General features: G+C 40.9%; 1 pseudogene; it reads right to left on the bottom strand.

The window, feature by feature from the left end:
* Positions 1–2,539: 2,539 nt before the first annotated feature.
* Positions 2,540–22,348, bottom strand: part of LOC109766415 (probable amino-acid acetyltransferase NAGS1, chloroplastic) — a 33,141-nt pseudogene continuing 13,332 nt past the window's right edge.

Below are 22,348 nucleotides of genomic sequence, written 5' to 3'. Positions count from 1 at the left end.
TCTTTCAAATTTTGTTGCATGCATTACGGAGGTTACTTGCTGTCATATCCAACCAGTGGTCCCCAAGATAGTTATCTAGTTGCAAGAGTTATCTCGGGAAATTGACGAGTCTGCTTTAAAATATTTGTGTTTCACTGTTGTCATCTTTGTCCGTAGTGAAATGCTTTATCTTTTGTCAGTTGCAAGGTTGTGTGAACATTGGACAAGATTGGAGCCAAATTTAGAGTGCGAGCCTCTATGAACAATTATATATGGTAATATGTAGATCCAAGTAAATCGGGTACAATTGTGTTACTAAGTTCGTTGACTTCAGTTATTTGGATTTTGTATGTATTAAGTCTCAGAGGAGCTCGTGTAATTTAGGCGTGCTGACGAGTCTTCTGCTAACTTATTATTTCCTATTCAAATCACATTTTGTTGAAGATTCAATAGTTATAACAAAACATCTCTCAGGTTGAATACATCAAATGATTCCTGGCAATCATTTTACACATGTAGTACAAATTATTTGTAATTATATTTTATGATTAATGACTAATGATGCTAACCATTAAGTGTCTCTCTTGCTTTTATTGTCTCTTTGCTTGCTTTGTCCTCTCAGCCATATCCTTATTTCTATGTTTGGCAATGAAATAACGCTACATTTAAGTGATTGTCCTGCTTTATTTATCTTCATTTTTCTAAATGTCCCTTTGCCAACTTTGTCAAATTAACCATTTTTCTGATTCCACATGCATCATGATGTCTTTTTGTTGTTTGGACAACTATATTGAAGGAATATTGTTACAAGATTGCATCATTCCTTCAACTTATGTTGCTTTACTTTTTAAGCTTGCTCTCGACTTCTAAGTATCACTGTACTTCATTTTGCTATGGGGAGTGAGTAGCTCCTTGCATTCCATCTTGGTTACTATTTGTCTATCTTTTGCCCAATTCCTTGGATTAAAAACCCGGTCCTGATGTATGCTCAACTACCTTTTCATCCTTTCTGCATTTGATAAAATTCAGGAATCTTACAGAAAAGTAGCGCCCCTATCAAGACAAGGAAGATCAACTCTTCTGGCTTGAAGAAAATTAATTAATGCCAAGTGATAGAAGAATATTAACATGACTCCAAGCAAAGAAACCAGCCCCACAAAAATAACTACGATCTCATCCGAAGAAGATGGTGATGGCAAAGAATGCAGATCAAGAGCAAGTCAACCAAAATACCTCCAAACAGCAACCAAGTCAACAAAGCTATTCTCCTTATCTAGGCCTTTGAAGCTACAATTTGGCAAACAACGAGCATAAAGGAGCTCGACCTCAATGTCATCACCACTTACTTTAGAATAAAAAACAGCACACTTAATGCCATCACCACTCCTTCTCTAGCTTTAGAATAAAAAACAATACACACGTACACACAGGCCCGTGCCTTTCGCGTGCTAGTAGATCAATAGATGACATGCACTCCAAAAAATTGATACTAACACAATGGCTTGTCTAAACCTACACTAATTGTTGGTCAAAAATAACTAAACCTACACTAATCTACGGACTATGGATACTTCTTGTTGGACTTGGGCCTGCGTTCGCTTGTGCAAGGTCACGCCCGGTGACAACGGAGGCAGCAGGCCACCGTGTTCTTGCAGACGACGACAAGCGAGGGGAGGAGGTTGGCTGGAGAGATCGGGGTGGCATACCTATACACATGCGCACTACGGCAACGTAGTCGTGGTTCGCGGTGTGGGCGTCTGGGTTGGGGAAGCGATGGCAGTCTGTAGTGACGGAGCTAGCTTGGGATGACTGGGGCCCAATGGGAAAATATGAACTCTTGAAGGGGTAAAATTCTGTATTTTCTTCATTCCATGCAGCCACTTAAAAATCCCAAGACTGGGGGGCAATGCCCCCCCCCCGGTCTCAACATAGCTCTGCCACTGGTCGTCTGCCAGTAAAGCGGATGTGACAAGGCGAAGCCACCAAGGGCACATGCATGTCTCCATACAACACCAGGAGTACAGTTTATAGTTCTGGGAACTAAATAACTATAGAGTAGAATCACAAACCTCAGGGACCCTGCATGCACAAAATCATACACAGCCGTATTACCAATCTCCGCAGGCTGGAGCAGCTTCATGTAATATTTCGACCCACGTGAAAGGTTGATCTATTTTCGCCTCTCCACAGCTAGGGACTCGATTGAACACTCATTAAAGCCACGCCGAACAAACCTATGGAAATTGTCAACTAACGAGCTGACATTCATTTTTGCATGCAGCCTAATGATTAACTATTTCAACCGGAGACTGGGTAGTGTTTCCTGAACATCAAAACTACCTATCTAGCATCTTGGTGAAGCAAAGTATGTGGTTTTGCCTCAATTCATAAAGACTACGCTCTTAAAAATTAGCAAATATAGGAGTTCCAACTATCATATCAACATTTACTAGCTTTCGATTATAGAACATGCCATGTAAAGCACCGCTACCTAATTGTCAAAAGAGATCCTTCAAAAACAATGTCTGAACAAAATAATATGCTCATCACAAGTAATATTCTAACTTGCAGACATACCAAGTAGGTTGTCTCCTTGACCCTGTCCTCGACACTCTTCAGATACAACAAGAGCTGCAAGTTCACCGGATTTCTCCTCCGGAAAAAGAAACAGAGCAACACATGCTATGATTAATTGGTCTCTCTCCACAACAGCAAACGAAGCCAATGCTTCCACAAGGTAACGGAAAACAAAACTCCTAATCGGTAGCATAAAGGGTCGAGTGAAACTGAGACATCTTTACTGAAAAAGATATTTATTTAATGTTTCAACTGCTCAAGTTTCACAATACTAAATAATAACCTCTTTATCTGTTCGTCGCGCCACGACACCAGATTCATCAAGGGGACGAATGAATTTTTCAGTACCAGGAAGATCTTCCTCTCTAGCCATTCTTGTTCCTTCATACATATCCATGTGGAATAAGTGAGAAACATCAGTTCCCAGATTTTTCTTATGAAAGATATAAGCACTCCAATATTTCTACTCCATATAAGATGAAAAATATTGTTCTTTAGATAAAGGATCATACATCCATAATGTATTGTGTTTTCCCTGACGATTGGTGTCTGGAAACTCACACAACCAAGTGAAACCAGGAGCTTGGAGCAGGAAAAAGGAAATTTGACTTCCTAGACGTACACCACTTCTAATTGTTACAGTGACATGATATCACACTTCATACTCCAATAGAACATGATGACATGGTCAAACATCAACCAATCATCTACTACAAATAAAAGTTATAGTATCATACATTTTGATACATAATTAGCGTAAATCATTGACATAGGACTTAGATGTGCAATACTTAGAGCGCATCTAGATGTGCTTTAGGAAAATTGCATAACCAAAGCATACAACCTCCGAAAAATAGGGAACAAAAATAAATGAAGGCGGAGATGGAAGTGAAATGAATATGTTTCAATTGTGTGCAATTGTTTAGCAGATTTGAAGGGAATGAGTTTTTGGCAATCTCAAGGAAATACATAAAAGATCACGGAGCACCTAGGAACATCACAGGTATGAAATCATGATGGGCTTACACATCAAAGCTGCTATGTTCCATGACAGCAAACATAAGAAAAAGGGCAAGTTGGATTATACCTAGCTATCATTGTTTCCACATTGTCTATTGTGAATAATTCTAATAACAATGATCCACCAACAGTACCATCTATGATATGCACTCTTTTGACACCACCATGAAATGATAAAAAGAGGAACATCTAATTAGGACAAACGAAAATGAACAGGACCAATGTGTGTATGTGTGTGTTACATTCTCATGTCAGGGAACATAACAATCTATGGATTATAGTATGCACTGGTGCAGATGCAGTGATCCTACTATAGATTGTTGTACTACATAAGGATAATTAGTCAACAAAAAAGAGCAAGGTAGTGGTTCTTTATTCGAATGTTTACACAATGGTATGCATAGTGAGTATAGCTAAATGTCAATCAAAGTATCATCAGGCATAGATTCTTAAGAACTTTGGAAAACACATCCATCCTACAGTATACAAGTGTGTATTGTCATTGCTAATAGCGAAGAAACATACATGTTGCACGAAAGAACATGAAACTTTTGTGGCACAATCAAGAATAAACACATCATGCAAAGTATTGAAAAAGTGGAATATCATATACGAAGCTCCAGACTTACATGGCATACATGTGTTGCTGCAGCAAACTCGGAAAGGTACCCATCTGACCTGCTCAACAGGTCCTTGTTGGGGAACGTAGTAATTTCAAAAAAATTCCTACGAACACGCAAGATCATGGTGATGCATAGCAACGAGAGGGGAGAGTGTTGTCCACGTACCCTCGTAGACCGAAAGCAGAAGCGTTAACACAACGCGGTTGATGTAGTCGTACGTCTTCACGATTCGACCGATCAAGTACCGAACGTACGACACCTCCGAGTTCAGCACACGTTCAGCTCGATGACGTCCCTCGAACTCCGATCCAGCCGAGTGTTGAGGAGAGTTTCGTCAGCACGACGGCGTGGTGACGATGATGATGTTCTACCGACGCAGGGCTTCGCCTAAGCACCGCTACGATATTATCGAGGTGTAATATGCTGGAGGGGGCACCGCACACGGCTAAGCGATCAATAGATCAATTGTTGTGTCTATGGGGTGCCCCCTGCCCCGTATATAAAGGAGCAAGGGGGAGGCCGGCCGGCCCTTGTTGGCGCGCCAGGAGGAGGAGTCCTCCTCCTAGTAGGAGTAGGACTCCCCTCTTTCCTACTCCTACTAGGAGGGGGAAAGGAAGGGGGAGAGGGAGAAGGAAAGGGGGCGCTGCCCCCCCCCTCCTAGTCCAATTCGGACCAGAGGGGGAGGGGGCACGCGGCCCCTCCTGGCTGCCCCTCTCTCTCTCCACTAAGGCCCATAAGGCCCATTACTTCTCCCGGGGGGGTTCCGGTAACCCTCCGGCACTCCGGTTTTCTCCGAAATCACTCGGAACATTTCCGGTGTCCGAATATAGTCGTCCAATATATCTATCTTTATGTCTCGACCATTTCGAGACTCCTCGTCATGTCCGTGATCACATCCGGGACTCCGAACAACCTTCGGTACATCGAAACATATAAACTCATAATATAACTATCATCGTAACGTTAAGCGTGCGGACCCTACGGGTTCGAGAACTATGTAGACATGACCGAGACACGTCTCCGGTCAATAACCAATAGCGGAACCTGGATGCTCATATTGGCTCCCACATATTCTACGAAGATCTTTATCGGTCAGACCGCATAACAACATACGTTGTTCCCTTTGTCATTGGGATGTTACTTGCCCGAGATCCGATCGTCGGTATCTCAATACCTAGTTCAATCTCGTTACCGGTAAGTCTCTTTACTTGTTCCGTAATGCATCATCTTGCAACAAACTCTTTAGTTGCAATGCTTGCAAGGCTTAAGTGATGTGCATTACTGAGAGGGCCCAGAGATACCTCTCCGACAATCAGAGTGACAAATCCTAATCTCGAAATACGCCAACCTAACAAGTACCTTCGGAGACACCTGTAGAGCACCTTTATAATCACCCAGTTACATTGTGACGTTTGGTAGCACACAAAGTGTTCCTCCGGTAAACGGGAGTTGCATAATCTCATAGTCATAGGAACATGTATAAGTCATGAAGAAAGCAATAGCAACATACTAAACGATCGAGTGCTAAGCTAACGGAATGGGTCAAGTCAATCACATCATTCTCCTAATGATGTGATCCCGTTAATCAAATGACAGCTCATGTCTATGGCTAGGAAACATAACCATCTTTGATCAACGAGCTAGTCAAGTAGAGGCATACTAGTGACACTCTGTTTGTCTATGTATTCACACAAGTATTATGTTTCCGGTTAATACAATTCTAGCATGAATAATAAACATTTATCATGAAATAAGGAAATAAATAATAACATTATTATTGCCTCTAGGGCATATTTCCTTCAGTCCTCCCCACCAATGGCAAACCCTTGCTTGCCAGACAAACCATTTCCATTATTGAAACCCACACCGTTCCGGAAAGATGCAGTAAACCTATTAAAATGGTCTAATCCATTCAAACCTAGTTCTATATCATTTTTGATGAGGAGGTCAGCGACATACCTAATATCTTCTCGCCCACAACCTTCACATGATTTGCAGAAATCTCACTCTGCACAATACATGCTCTGATTAACATGTTTGCTTCCTTGGCAGACATGAAATGAATACCACGACCATGCTCATCAGATATTTGTCCATCAACAATACAAATACGTTTATCTGCCTCTATGGTTAAAGCACATGCCATAGCAACTTCATAGGTACTAAAAAGAATCAAACAAAAGCTATATTAGTAACTCCAAGTAATAATGGTGCAACTTCTAACATTTTTTATTCTTTTCAGAGACTTCCCATGATTAAAGATACACGACTATTTTCGGGTGTATCCTATGAGGGGAGTAAAGAGAGTACTTGCAATTTAAGACCTCTCCTACGCTGGAGTATCCCATATTGCTGACAATGACTATGCTATCTCTATCAAGCCTCTCTCTTATTCGTGAAACATCAATTTTCTTAACTTCGCCAGTGAAACCATAATCAATACCACCCCTCACCTCTGCCAAAGGAAGAGAAAACAAATCAATTATCCAAGATGGTCCAAGAACGAAATCATTCAAATGCTTGCACACATTGACTGAAGTTTACTTTTTTCTCTTCCCATGAAAGAGAGGTAACCTTTAAATTTCAGAGAATATGGCGGGAGTATAATTTCTTAAGAAAATACAACATGTTTCATTCTTTTGTATGAGACAGGAGAGCTGGACTCAAAGTTGATCGACTTCTATGAAGTAAAACACCATCAGAAAATCACACTGTAAAAGAGTGGTTGTTCAGTGTTCCTGGCTACTTATTGGTATCGAGTTTTATCTTGAACACTCAAGATCCATTGATTGGATGCATTATGATACCTGGATTGGTTAAACGACCTTAAATCTATATGTGAGTTTGATTAGCAGTTAAATCAGTTAAGATATTATGTGTTGTTGCATGTATTTTGATACGATCCATTCCAACCGCATCTATTGTCTTCCACTCTGACTATCATGACATGCTCATGCGAAAAGTAAAATTGCGTGGTTCCGCTAGGCACTGGCAAGGTGATCTCCAATAGGAAGTTGCCATCTAACATTATGTGGGCCAAGTATCTTTGTATTGCATTTTCCTTTTCCTTTTCCCATCTTCATATTTCCACCCTTTCTTCAGCAGCAAGCCCCCACCAGTGTACTTTACATGCATGCATGACAGTGTGATAGAGTCATTCTCTCTCTTATCCCACTCTATAAATCCAACCATTTCTTTCTTCTCGGCTAATTTGAAACATCCATATCTTTTAAACCATATTTCTCATTTTTGAAACTTTTTTTTTATATTTGAACTCCTTGCGAGAAAGCCTTTAAAATGAGATCAATTTTTAATATTTTTCGACCACGTTTAAATTCGAACACATATTCCACATATCAAAATAATCAGTTTCATAGCCTTAATATGATACATTACAAATTCACCTTATGTGCTTACTATTTCATAATTCAGAACCTACATTTCACTTTTGACTACCTTGTTTTACAAAAATAACATATATTTTAATTGCATATTTTTTAAATAACTTATTTCGCTCTTTTGAAATAAATTGTTACACATTTCCAAAAATCAGTTTCACAATGATACATTACAATTTCACTTTCTATATTTATTATTTCACAATTCAGAACGTACATTTTACTTTCCACTGGCTTGTTTCATAAAAATCACATTCATTTCAATTGAATATTTTGAAAATAACACATTTCACTCTTTTCAAATAAACTGTTACACATTTCCAAAAAAATAGTTTCACAATGATACATTACAATTTCACTTTCGGTATTTACTATTTCACAATTTAGAACCTACATTTCACTTTCCACTATTTGTTTCACAAAACTAACATATTTCACTCTTTTGACATATATTATTGCACGTTTTCGAATAAGTTGTTTCACAAGTTGACATTTCAGTTTCATATTTGGGTAAAAATCATTTTTGTGAAATAGATTGGTTTCACATATTTCTATTATAAAATCCCAATTTTTTAGTGAAATGGGTTTGTTCCACATTTTAAATGTGAAACATCAAAATTTAAACATGTTTGAAATGTATCCAAGATTGTTCTAGGTCTAAAGGTCTTGACGCCATGACTTCAAATATATGAATTATTTCAAAAACAAACTTATAGTTTAAATGATACGGACGATTTAATTTAGCTAAGGTGAAATAAAAGGATGGATTTATGTGTGAGAAAGGGAGAGAGTGGGCTGTCACATGCTGCCATGCTTGTCATATCAGGGACAAATGTGGGGGTTACTAGCTGTATTTGATGAAGTATATCCTAGTATAGTAGAAAAAGGAGAATAAACTATTCACAGCGGCACAAATCTTAATGCATGCATGAACGATGGATTGGTTGCCGGCACATGCCGGAACCGCTCAAAATGACTTTGCGCATGCTCGTGGATCAAAGAAATAAATATGGCAGATTGGCCTAAAAATTGTTCCCACCAAGTTTTATCCCTTTCTCTTCTGTACTCTGCTACCCCCAGCCTTCCTCCCCTCAGTATCTCATATGTCTCCAACATATCTATAATTTTTTATTGTTCCATGCTATTATATTATCCATCTAGGATGTTTTATATGCTATTTTATATAATTTTTGGGACTAACCTATTAACCTAGAGCCCAGTGCCAGCTTCTGTTTTTTCCTTGTTTTTGAGTATTGCAGAAAAGGAAAACCAAACGGAGTCCAATTGACCTAAAATTAGACGGAGATTATTTTTGGACCAGAAGAAGCCCACTAAGCATCGGAGATGGACCAGAAGAGTCCCGAGGCACCCACGAGGGAGGGGGGCGCGCCCCCTACCTCGTGACCGCCTCGGAGACCCCCTGACTTGTTCCCGACGGCAAAACCTCTTATATATACAGAAAACCCCAGAACATAACCTAGATCGGGAGTTCCGCCGCCGCAAGCCTCTGTAGCCACCAAATACCAATCGGGACCCTGTTCCGGCACCCTACTGGAGGGGGATCCCTCACCGGTGGCCATCTTCATCATCCCGGCGCTCTCCATGATGATGAGGGACAAGTTCACCCTCGGGGCTGAGGGTATGTACCAGTAGCTATGTGTTTGATCTCTCTCTCTCTCTCTCGTGTTGTTGATTCGGCACAATCTTGATGTATCGCAAGCTTTGCTATTATAGTTGGATCTTATGATGTTTCTCCCCCTCTACTCTCTTGTAATGTATTGAGTTTTCCCTTTGAAGTTATCTTATCGGATTGAGTCTTTATGGATTTGAGAACACTTGATGTATGTCTTGCATGTGCTTATCTATGGTGCCAATGGGATATTCACGTGATCTACTTGATGTATGTTTAGGTGATCAACTTGCGGGTTCAGTGACCTTGTGAACTTATGCATAGGGGTTGGCACACGTTTTCGTCTTCACTCTCCGGTAGAAACTTTGGGGCACTCTTTGAAGTTCTTTGTGTTGGTTGAATAGATGAACCTGAGATTGTGTGATGCATATCGTATAATCATACCCACGGATACTTGAGGTGACATTGGAGTATCTAGGTGACATTAGGGTTTTGGTTGATTTGTGTCTTAAGGTGTTATTCTAGTACGAACTCTATGATAGATCGAACGGAAAGAATAGCTTCGTGTTATTTTACTACGGACTCTTGAATAGATCAATCAGAAAGGATAACTTTTAGGTGGTTTCGTACCCTACAATAATCTCTTCGTTTGTTCTCCGCTATTAGTGACTTTGGAGTGACTCTTTGTTGCATGTTGAGGGATAGTTATATGATCCAGTTATGTTATTATTGTTGAGAGAACTTGCACTAGTGAAAGTATGAACCCCAGGCCTTGTTTCAACGCATTGCAATACCGTTTGTGCTCACTTTTATCATTAGTTACCTTGCTGTTTTTATATTTTCAGATTACAAATACCCATATCTACCATCCATATTGCACTTGTATTGGGTGTGTTGGGGACACAAGAGACTCTTTGTTATTTGGTTGCAGGGTTGTTTGAGAGAGATCATCTTCATCCTACGCCTCCCACTGATTGATAAACCTTAGGTCATCCACCTGAGGGAAATTTGCTACTGTCCTACAAACCTCTGCACTTGGGAGGCCCAACAACGTCTACAAGAAGAAGGTTGTGTACTAGACATCAAGCTCTTTTCTGGCACCATTGCCGGGGAGGTGAGTGCTTGAAGGTATATCTTTAGATCTTGCAATCGAATCTTTTAGTTTCTTGTTTTATCACTAGTTTAGTTTATAAAAGAAAACTACAAAAAAATGGAATTAAGGTTGCCTCATATGCTTCATCTTTTTAATATTTTTCATGAAAATAAGGATTCCGATAATTGTGCTCAATTGCTAGAGGAAGAATGCATTAGGATGTTTGGCACTAAATATTTGAATGATGAGCATGATTGCAATGTTGTTAGTATGAATTCTTTGAATATTCATAGTACTAATGATGACTGCACTAGTCATGATGAAAATGTCTCTTATAAGCATGTCAACTTTTGTGGAATACATAGAGCTTGCAAGTACACACCAAATAGGGAAGATAGATTTTGCAAGAGGCATAAGTATTTAGAAACTAACGGGTTGCAAGAAAGGCTAGATGTTTGTGCTGAAAATTTAAAATTTCTTTGCCATCCTTGTGAACTTTGCGATGAACATGATCATTTAAATCTCCAATGCAAATTGTTTCATGATTGAATCATGTCCAAAAATTGTGATGACTTGATTTCCCTTGCACATCATAATGAACTTAGTTTGCTTTTGGGTTATTAAGAAATGAAACGTATAACTAAGGATATGCCAGAATTTGTCCTTAATAAAGTTCTTGATTTTGATCTAGAAGAAATTTTTATGTATTGTGCGGTGAATTGCATTGAAAATCCTTATATTACCAATTACATAAAGAAAAGAAAACAAATAGAAGATGAAGAGAATACTAATGAAAGGGAAGAGGCTTCCCAATATCCTCCTATTATTTCTTATGATGAATCAGGTAACGAGGAGGAGCCTTCTATTCAACCAATCTCATTAATAAGGAGCTCAAAAAAGAGGATTAAACCCACACATGATGTGAAGAAGAAAAAGAAAAGACAGAGAAACAAAGGTAAAAAGGTATCCCTCCCAAATGATGTTGCTCCTATTACTCATTGTGATGATGATAATTGCTATACTATTGGTGCTATCCATACTATTAATGATGAGAGTGATTATGCCTATGATATGAAAAGGCCCAAGCTTGGGGATGCTATGTTTGATGAGAATGACATGTTTGAGAATTTATTTGCTGCAATTAATGTTTGTCCCAAGCTTGGGGATGCTATGTTTAATGAAGATGATATTTTTTATCCCCCAAGTTTTGATGAGCAAATTTATTATGATGAAAGCATGCCTCCTATTTATGATGATTATATTGATCAAAGTGGATTTGGAGAGGTCATGACTTTATTTAGTAATGATTCCACTATCTTGGAAGAGGTTTCAATTGATTATGATGAGAACAAAGTTGCTACTTATGATGATTATTGTGATGACATGTATGATATAAAGAATAATGATAACCATGAAACTTGTCGTCATGATTTTAATTTTCAATTGGATTATGCCTCACATGATAGTTATTTTGTTGAGTTTTCTCCCACTACTATTCCGAATGAGAAGAATTTTGCTTATGTGGAGAGTAGTAACATTATGCAAGTAGATCATGAAAAGAATGATTTATGTGCTGGTTATATGGTTGAATTCATTCATGATGCTACTGAAAATTATTATGAGAGAGGATCATATGCTTCTACATATTGCAATAATATCAAGTTTCCTCTCTATGTGTTGAAATTTTTGAAGTCATGCTTGTTTTGCCTTCCTATGCTAGTTGATTCTTGCTCCAATAAATGGTTTGATAACAAAATCCCTATGCATAGGAAGTGGGTTAGACTTAAATGTGCTAGTCATATTCTTCATGTTGCTCTCTTTATGTTTCAATTCTTATCTTTTATGTGAGCATCATTGAAATCATCATGCCTAGCTAGGGGCGTTGAACGTTAGCGCTTGTTGGGAGGCAACCCAATTTAATTTTTGTTCTTTGCTTTTTGCACCTGTTTAGTAATAAATAATTCATATAGTCTCTATTTATATGTGGTTTTATGTTTTAATTAGTGTTTGTGCCAAGTAGAAACTTTGGGAAGACTTGGGTGAAGTCTTTGCGATCTTGATGTAAAAAACAGAAACTTTTGCGCTCACAAGATTAGCTGCCATTTTTACTTGAGAGTGATTTTAGGTTGATTCTTTTTGCAGATGATTAATAGACAAATTACTCACGTCCACAAATTTATTTAAGAATTTTTGGAGTTCCAGAAGTATTCGTTTGATACAGATTACTACAGACTGTTCTGTTTTTGACAGATTCTGTTTTCATGTGTTGTTTGCTTATTTTGATGATTCTATGAGTAGTATCGGAGGGTATGAACCATAGAGAAGTTGGAATACAGTAGGTTGAACACCAATATGAATTTAGAATGAGTTCACAACAGTACCTAAGTGGTTATTTATTTTCTTATACTAACGGAGCTTACGAGTTTTCTGTTGAGTTTTGTGTTGTCAAGTTTTGGGTAAAGATTCGATGGACTATGGAATAAAGAGTGGCAAGAGCCTAAGCTTGGGGATGCCCAAGGCACCCCAAGGTAACATTCAAGGATAACCAAGAGCCTAAGCTTGGGGATGCCCCGGATGGCATCCCCTCTTTCGTCTTCGTTCATCGGTAACTTTACTTGGAGCTATATTTTTATTCACCACATGATATGTGTTTTGCTTGGAGCGTCATTTTGTTTTATTTTGTTTTGCTTGCTGTTTGAATAAAATACCAAGATCTGAAATTCTTAAATGTTAGAGAGTCTTCACATAGTTACATAATTATTCGACTACTCATTGATCTTCACTTATATCTTTCGGAGTAGTTTGTCATTTGCTCTTATGCTTCACTTATATCATTTTGAGAGTCTCTAAACAGCATGGTAGTTTGCTTTGGTTATGAATTTGGGACAATTGCATGTTTGCCCCTAGTTGGTTCCTACCCACGGGTTTTGCCCTTACTTTTCGAGATTGCTCAGTTTTGCCCTTACTTTTTCCGTCATGGTCCCTCGAATGCCCTTTGACCGTTTGACCAAAACTTTGAATATTCATAACTAATTCATATGAACTCAGAAAAATGCAAATAAGATATCAAAATGTTCAGATAAACATTACCTTTATGTGCATATCATTTGCATTCAGGACAAAAGCACCCTTTAAACTACCTAAGGTAATTAATGTTATTAACATTATTAAAAATAAAAAGGTATAAACAATACTTTTTCATGAATAAAAATTACATGCAAATGTAAGTGATGTTTTCTGAACATCCAGATATCTTATTTTCATTTTTCTGAGTTCATATCATCTTGTTATGAATGTTCTAATGACTTTGACCATTATTTGGAAACTTCATAACAAGTTGATACGAACTCAAAAAAATGCAAATGAGATATCAGGATGTTCAGAAAACATCACCTGCATTTGCATGTAATTTTTATTCATGAAAAAATATTGTTTATACCTTTTTATTTTTAATAATGTTAATAACATTAACTACCTCAGGTAGTTTAAACGATGCTTTTGTCCTGAATGCAAGTGATATGCACATAAAGGTAATGTTTATCTGAACATTTTGATATCTTATTTGCATTTTTCTGTGTTCATATGAATTAGTTATGAATTTTCAAAGTTTTGGTCAAACGGTCAAAGGGCATTCGAGGGACCTCGATGGAAAAAGTAAGGGCAAAACTGAGCAAGCTCGAAAAGTAAGGGCAAAACCCGTGGGTAGGAACCAACTAGGGGTAAAACTGCAATTGTCCCTATGAATTTATTCCTAATTTGATGGGCATCCAAGAGGGATATAATAAAAACTTTCATAAAAAGTGCATTGAATACAATGAGAAGTTTGATCCTTTATGATTGTTTTGAGATATGAAGATGGTGATATTAGAGTCATGCTAGTGGAGTAGTTGTGAATTTGAGAGATACTTGTGTTAAAGTTTGTGATTCCCGTAGCATGCACGTATGGTGAACCGTTATGTGATGAAGTCGGAGCATGATTTATTTATTGATTGTCTTCCTTATGAGTGGCGGTCGGGGACGAGCAATGGTCTTTTCCTACCAATCTATCCCCCTAGGAGCATGCGTGTAATACTTCATTTCGATAACTAATAGATTTTTGCAATAACTTTGTGAGTTCTTGATGACTAATGTTGAGTCCATGGATTATACGCACTCTCACCCTTCCACCATTGCTAGCCTCTCTAATACCGCGCACCTTTCACCGGTATCATACACCCACCATATACCTTCCTCAAAACAGCCACCGTACCTACCTATTATGGCATTTCCATAGCCATTCCGAGATATATTGCCATGCAACTTTCCACCGTTCCGTTTATTATGACACGCTCCATCATTGTCATATTGCTTTGCATGATCATGTAGTTGACATCGTATTTTTGGCAAAGCCACCTTTCAGAATTCTTTCATACATGTCACTCATGAGTCATTGCACATCCCGGTACACCGTCGGAGGCATTCATATAGAGTCATATTTTGTTCTAAGTATCGAGTTGTAATTCTTGAGTTGTATAAGTAAATAAAAGTGTGATGATCATCATTATTAGAGCATTGTCCCAGTGAGGAAAGGATGATGGAGACTATGATTTCCCCATAAGTCGGGATGAGACTCCGGATGAAAAATTAAAAAAAAAGAGAAAAAAGAGGCCATAAAAAGAGAAGGCCCAATAAAAAACAATAAAAAAAATATAAAAATGAGAGAAAAGAGAGAAGGGGCAATGCTACTATCCTTTTTCCACACTTGTGCTTCAAAGTAGCACCATGATCTTCATGATAGAGAGAGTCTACTATGTTGTCACTTTCATATACTAGTTGGTAGATCGTGGATGTCGCCTAGAGGGGGGTGAATAGGCACTTTAAAATAATTACGGTTGAGGCTTGAACAAATGCGGAATAAACCTAGCGGTTAATTTGTCAAGCACAAAACCTACAACAACTAGGCTCACCTATGTGCACCAACAACTTATGCTAAGCAAGAAAAACTACTTAGGTGATAGCAAGATATATGACAAGAAACAATATGCCTATCACAAAGTAAAGTGCATAAATAAAGGGCTCGGGTAAGAGATAACCGAGGCACGCGGAGACGACGATGTATCCCGAAGTTCACACCCTTGTGGATGCTAATCTCCGTTTGGAGCGGTGTGGAGGCACAATGCTCCCCAAGAAGCCACTAGGGCCACCGTAATCTCCTCACGCCCTCGCACAATGCAAGATGCCATGATTCCACTAAGGGACCCTTGAGGGTGGTCACCGAACCCGTACAAATGGCAACCCTTGGGGGCGGTCACCGAACCCGTACAGTTTGGCAACCCTTGGGGGCGGTCACCAGAACCCGTCAAATTGCTCAGGACGATCTCCACAACCTAATTGGAGACCTCGACGCTTGCCCGGAGCTTTACACCACAATGATTGAGCTCCGAACACCACCAACCGTCTAGGGCGCCCAAGCACCCAAGAGGAACAAGCTCAAGGGTACCAAGCACCCAAGAGTAATAAGCTTCTCAACTTGTAACTTCCACGTATCACCGTGGAGAACTCAAACCGATGCACCAAATGCAATGGCAAGGGCACACGGAGTGCCCAAGTCCTTCTCTCTCAAATCCCACTGAAGCAACTAATGCTAGGGAGGAAAATGAGAGGAAGAACAAGAAGGAGAACACCAAGAACTCCAAGATCTAGATCTAAGGGGTTCCCCTCACATAGAGGAGAAAGTGATTGGTGGAAATGTGGATCTAGATCTCCTCTCTCTTTTCCCTCAAAAACTAGCAAGAAACCATGGAGGGATTGAGAGTTAGCAAGCTCGAAGAAGGTCAACAATGGGGGAAGAACACGAGCTCAAAAGATAAGGTTCATTGGGGAAGAAGACCCCCTTTTATAGGAGGGGGGAATCCAACCGTTATGCTCACAACCCGCACCGAGCGGTACTACCGCTCCTACGAGCGGTACTACTGCTAGGGCGGCAGAAGCCCAATGAAACAACACCGCAAACGGGCAACAGGGCGGTACTACTGCAGGAGCGGTACTACCGCCTGCCCTTGCGGAACTACCGCGCGACCATGGAAGTAAAAATAACTGCCGCGCCTACAACCGCTAGAGCTAGCTACGAGAAAAAGGCGGCACGGTACTACCGCTCACAGGGAGCGGTACTACCGTGCAAGGGCGGATGTAAAAAATTACATCCGCGCCTACTACCGCACGCAATCAGTGACAGGATGCGAGGCAGCGGTACTACCGCTCACCAGGAGCGGTACTACCGCGTAGGACGCGGAAGTAAAAAATTACTTCCGCGCCTACTTCCGTGCGCGCCAGCGTTCTGGGCTAGAGGCAGCGGTACTACCGCTCACAGGAGCGGTACTACCGCTGGCCCCTGCGGTACTACCGCTCCCTTGAGCAGTACTACCGCACGCCACAGAGGCTTTAGCACTTGGATGCCTTCAAAACGTAGCTAAAGACAACAGATGGATCCAATAAAACCAGAACTGCCATAACTTCTGCAAATGAGCTCTGAATTGAGCAAACTCAAGCTTGTTGGATACAAGACAACGAGTGGCATCAAAACAGTAAGAAGAGGCAGGGGAGGTATGCCTAACACATAGAGGAGTGAAACCTCCAACAGAGAAGAACCGGCATAACCTCCAACATCGAAAACATCATAGAAGATGCAAGTGAACTCCGTTTTCGATGAACTCGAGCTTGTCAACAAGATGACCAAAAGCTCCAAAACTCACAAAGAGAAGCAAACAAGAACCAAGAAAGATGATGCAAGGATGCAATGGTTTGAGCTCTCTACGAATGATACGATCAAGCTACTCATCGAGAGCCCCCCTTGATAGTACGACAATCGATCCTATAACCCGGTCTCCCAACTACCATCATGAGACCGGTAAAATAGAAAACCTATCAAGGGCAAACCTTTGCCTTGCACATGGTCCACTTGAGCTAGATGAAGATGATCTTGACTCCCTCAAGTTGGACCACCTTTCTTGATTGCGTTGGCTCGATGAAGACTAGTTGATTGCTCCCCCATACTCCACTATGGGTGAGCCACTGTTCCGCACATCTTCACAAGTCCATTGTCACCACAATGGACGACAAGCTTCAAGCATTTGATCTCTTCGTGATGCTTCCTTGAACTTGCACACCGCAACCTAACCCCACAAAGAACTCTCATGAAGATCATGGGTTAGTACACAAAGCGTAATTGACAATGCTTACCATACCATGGGATCGCTTGATCCCTCTCGGTACATCTTCTACGCTTTGTGTGTTGATCAACTTGATTCACTCTTTTACTTAGCCTTGATCAACCTCTCACAAGACCAATCTTTAGGTAATCCCTTGAATAGCACCTTGGTCATCACAAACTCTCCTTGAAACCAACAATGTAGTCCAAGAAAAGCCTATGGACAAAACCTTCAAATATAACTCAAGGCAACCATTAGTCCATAGAGATTGTCATCAATTACCAAAACCAAACATGGGGGCACCGCATGTTCTTTCACTAGTGGAATTTTTCATTATAGAACTTGGCTTGTATATTCCAATGATGGGCTTCCTCAAATGCCCTAGGTCTTCGTGAGCAAGCGAGTTGGATGCACACCCACTTAGTTTCTTTTTGAGCTTTCGTACACTTATAGCTCTAGTGCATCCGTTGCATGGCAATCCCTACTCACTCACATTGATATCTATTGATGTGCATCTCCATAGCCCGTTGATACGCCTAGTTGATGTAAGACTATCTTCTCCTTTTTGTCTTCTCCACAACCACCATTCTATTCCACCTATAGTGCTATGTTCATGGCTCACGCTCATGTATTGCGTGAAGATTGAAAAAGTTTGAGAACATTAAAAGTATGAAACAATTGCTTGGCTTGTCATCGGGGTTGTGCATGATTTAAATATTTTGTGTGATGAAGATAGAGCATAGCCAGACTATATGATTTTGTAGGGATAACTTTCTTTGGCCATGTTATTTTGAGAAGACATGATTGCTTTATTAGTATGCTTGAAAGATCATTATTTTTATGTCAATATTAAACTTTTGTCTTGAATCTTATGGATTTGAACATTCATGCCACAATAAAGAGAATTACATTGAAAATTATGTTAGGTAGTACTCCACATCAAAAAATTTGTTCTTATCATTTACCTCTTCGAGGACGACCAGGAATTAAGCTTGGGGATGCTGATACGTCTCCAACGTATCTATATTTTTTGATTGTTCCATGCTCTTATATTATCCATCTAGGATGTTTTATATGCATTTATATGCTATTTTATATGATTTTTGGGACTAACCTATTAACCTATAGCCCAGTGCCAGTTTCTGTTTTTTCCTTGTTTTTGAGTATTGCAGAAAAGGAAAACCAAACGGAGTCCAATTGACCTGAAATTTGACAGAGATTATTTTTGGACCAGAAGAAGCCCACGGAGCATCGGAGATGGACCAGAAGAGTCCCGAGGCACCCACGAGGGTGGGGGCACGCCCTACCCCCTTGGGCGCGCCCCCTACCTTGTGGCCGCCTCGGAGACCCCCCTGACTTGTTCCCGACGCCAAAACCTCTTATATATACAGAAACCCCCAGAACATAACCTAGATCGGGAGTTCCGCCACCGCAAGCCTCTATAGCCACCAAATACCAATCGGGACCCTGTTCCGGCACCCTGCCGGAGGGGGGATCCCTCACCGGTGGCCATCTTCATCATCCCGGCGCTCTCCATGACGAGGAGGGAGTAGTTCACCCTCGGGGCTGAGGGTATGTACCAGTAGCTATGTGTTTGATCTCTCTCTCTCTCTCTCTCTCTCTCTCGTGTTCTTGATTCAGCACAATCTTGATGTATCGCGAGCTTTGCTATTATAGTTGGATCTCATGATGTTTCTCCCCCTTACTCTCTTGTAATTGATTGAGTTTTCCCTTTGAAGTTATCTTATCGGATTGAGTCTTTAAGGATTTGAGAACACTTGATGTATGTCTTGCATGTGCTTATCTGTGGTGACAATGGGATATTCACGTGATCTACTTGATGTATGTTTTGGTGATCAACTTGCGGGGTCAGTGACCTTGTGAACTTATGCATAGGGGTTGGCACACGTTTTCGTCTTGACTCTCTGGTAGAAACTCTGGGGCACTCTTTGAAGTTCTTTGTGTTGATTGAATAGATGAATCTGAGATTGTGTGATGCATATCGTATAATCATACCCACGGATATTTGAGGTGACATTGGAGTATCTAGGTGACATTAGGGTTTTGGTTGATTTGTGTCTTAAGGTGTTATTCTAGTACGAGCGCTATGATAGATCGAACGGAAAGAATAGCTTCGTGTTATTTTACTACGGACTCTTGAATAGATCGATCAGAAAGGATAACTTTGAGGTGGTTTCGTACCCTACAATAATCTCTTCGTTTGTTCTCTGCTATTAGTGACTTTGGAGTGACTCTTTGTTGCATGTTGAGGGATAGTTATATGATCCAATTATGTTATTATTGTTGAGAGAACTTGCACTAGTGAAAGTATGAACCCTAGGCCTTGTTTGAATGCATTGCAATACCGTTTGTGCTCACTTTTATCATTAGTTACCTTGCTATTTTTATATTTTCAGATTACAAATACCCATATCTACCATCCATATTGCACTTGTATCACCATCTCTTCGCCGAACTAGTGCACCTATACAATTTACCATTGTATTGGGTGTGTTGGGGACACAATAGACTCTTTGTTATTTGGTTGCAGGGTTGTTTGAGAGAGACCATCTTCATCCTACGCCTCCCACAGATTGATAAACCTTAGGCCATCCACTTGAGGGAAATTTGCTACTGTCCTACAAACCTCTGCACTTGGAGGCCCAACAACGTCTACAAGAAGAAGGTTGTGTAGTAGACATCAGTATCCTCCTCTGCCCCATAGCACAATGTCTCACCAATTCTATTGCACATGATCTGGTTGAAAAATGATATATTTGGTCCAGTAGTCCCCCCAACAAATTATTTCCCAAATCTTAACTCCATAGAATCCTTTTATGTGATCCATAATACAAATGCACCATGATGATATGATGTAAGGAAGCAACACAGGTAAACTAACCTTAGCACCAAGAAAATTTCCACTTGCAACATTATTAGTCTTTTCATGCCAACTGCAATTAACACCATGTCGTTGAAGATTTAACATTGGGGGTCCAGAAGATAGCTTTGCTTCCATACTTAGTCGTATTCTGCCCACTGCCTCCATTGCAGCCTCTAATGCATATGAATCGGTGATACAGTAGTGACCAACATACTTAGCCTTCTTTCCTGGAAAAAATCATAAAGGCATGAACTGCTACACAGGTAAAATTTGCATAACTATGAGATCATAGCATCTAGTTTTTTTTGCAACACCACAAACATTAAGAATTTGTAGACCTCTTTTCAGTTCCAAAACCTTAACAAGATATGAGGTCTACAAATTCAGTGGTCAGATATTCGTCATCGATGACATTGTACGTTATTTGGTATAACTTTGTGTAGTTTATCAATGAGTAGAATTCCTCCTCTGCAATACCACGATACTTTTATTACTTGCTATCATACCAAATCATGCATATAGCAAGAAATAAAGCAAGGATATGGTAATTAACACTCCAGAAGTTACGGGGCTAGAACACAGCTAACCTCTCTCCGCCAAGAGCTTATCTATCTCGACATGGATTCCAGGAATAAGAACAAATTTGATCCCAAAGCTATGAAGAAGTAATATATCCTGTATGTCAAAAAATACAATAGAGACAAGATACAAATGTAAATCTCTTCATTTCATAAACTATTTTTAAGTACATTAGGAAGGTTGATGCCTCCCGATCCCCTCCGCCTCCCCTCCCTCTGCCTCCGCTCCCACTGCCGCCGGATCCCGGCTGCGCAAAGCCCGTGCGGGGGGATGATGGCGGCGGCGGGGCGTCCATTCGACGCGGCTTGGAGGCGTGGTTGTGACGGTGGATCTGGAGAGGCCGCCTCGAGACGACGTGTATGTGGCCATGGCGCCGGTCACGCAACGATGTGACCTCCTCTACCTTTGGTTATCTTCATCGTCAATCCAAAGGGATCTGGTCGGTGGGTGTTGCCTCGCGGTGGCTTCCCGGCGGTGGGTCAAGTGGAGGTGGAGTGGTGGCCTGGCTGTTGAAGTGGGTGAGGATGCCACCATCGTCGGCGGCGCCCGTTGGTGTCGTTTTCCTCGTTGGAGGCGATGGTGGGGGCGTCCCTCGCTCCATTCTTTTTGGGGGAAACCACAGATCTGGAGGAGGCTACCATTGATGGTGGCGCCCATGGGCGTCGTAGCCCTTGTTGGAGGTGTTGAGGGGCCTCCTGGATTGGATGATGATGACGTCTTCGTCGTCACCCCCATGGGGGCATCATCTTTGGAGACATTCATCGGCTGGACGGAGATGTGGACGCCTTGGTGGTTGAGCGTCGGTAGGTGGTGGAGCGATGCTTCATCCTACACATTGACGGCGGCTGATCTCGGCGGCATGGCGCAGTGGAGACTCGGCGTCCGATGGGTGGATATGGACTCATGCAGGAGGACGGTGATGAAGCTATGTACCTAGGGTAGGGTCATAGGCCTGTCCAAGATACCCTCCCCAAAGACATCACCCTAAAACCAGAAGCATTCGAAGAAGAATCATCATCCACTCGACCATGAAGCGTTCCACTCGGAAGACTTGAAGTCACTCGACCATGGAGACTATCACTCGACCGGCAGAAGATCTAAAGCCACTCCGTACTGCAACGGTCGGTCATTACATCGTAGCTTTAATGGTCATTATGTCTCTTTATTACTAGCGTTACCAGTAACGCCCCCCTCTTGATGTACCTTAAATCCCTTGTAACGTGGGCTGGCTGGGGTCCTGGCGCACTCTATATAAGCCACCCCCTCCACATGCAAAAGGGTTCGCACCCCCTGTAACACACACGCATATAATCCAGTCGACCGCCTCCGGGCACCGAGACGTAGGGCTGTTACTTCCTCCGAGAAGGGCCTGAACTCG

This window comes from Aegilops tauschii, chromosome 3, assembly GCF_002575655.3.
Source record: "Aegilops tauschii subsp. strangulata cultivar AL8/78 chromosome 3, Aet v6.0, whole genome shotgun sequence".
NCBI lineage: Eukaryota > Viridiplantae > Streptophyta > Magnoliopsida > Poales > Poaceae > Aegilops > Aegilops tauschii.
Note: the sequence above shows the minus strand (reverse complement) of the source record. Positions and strands in the feature narration are given on the sequence as shown.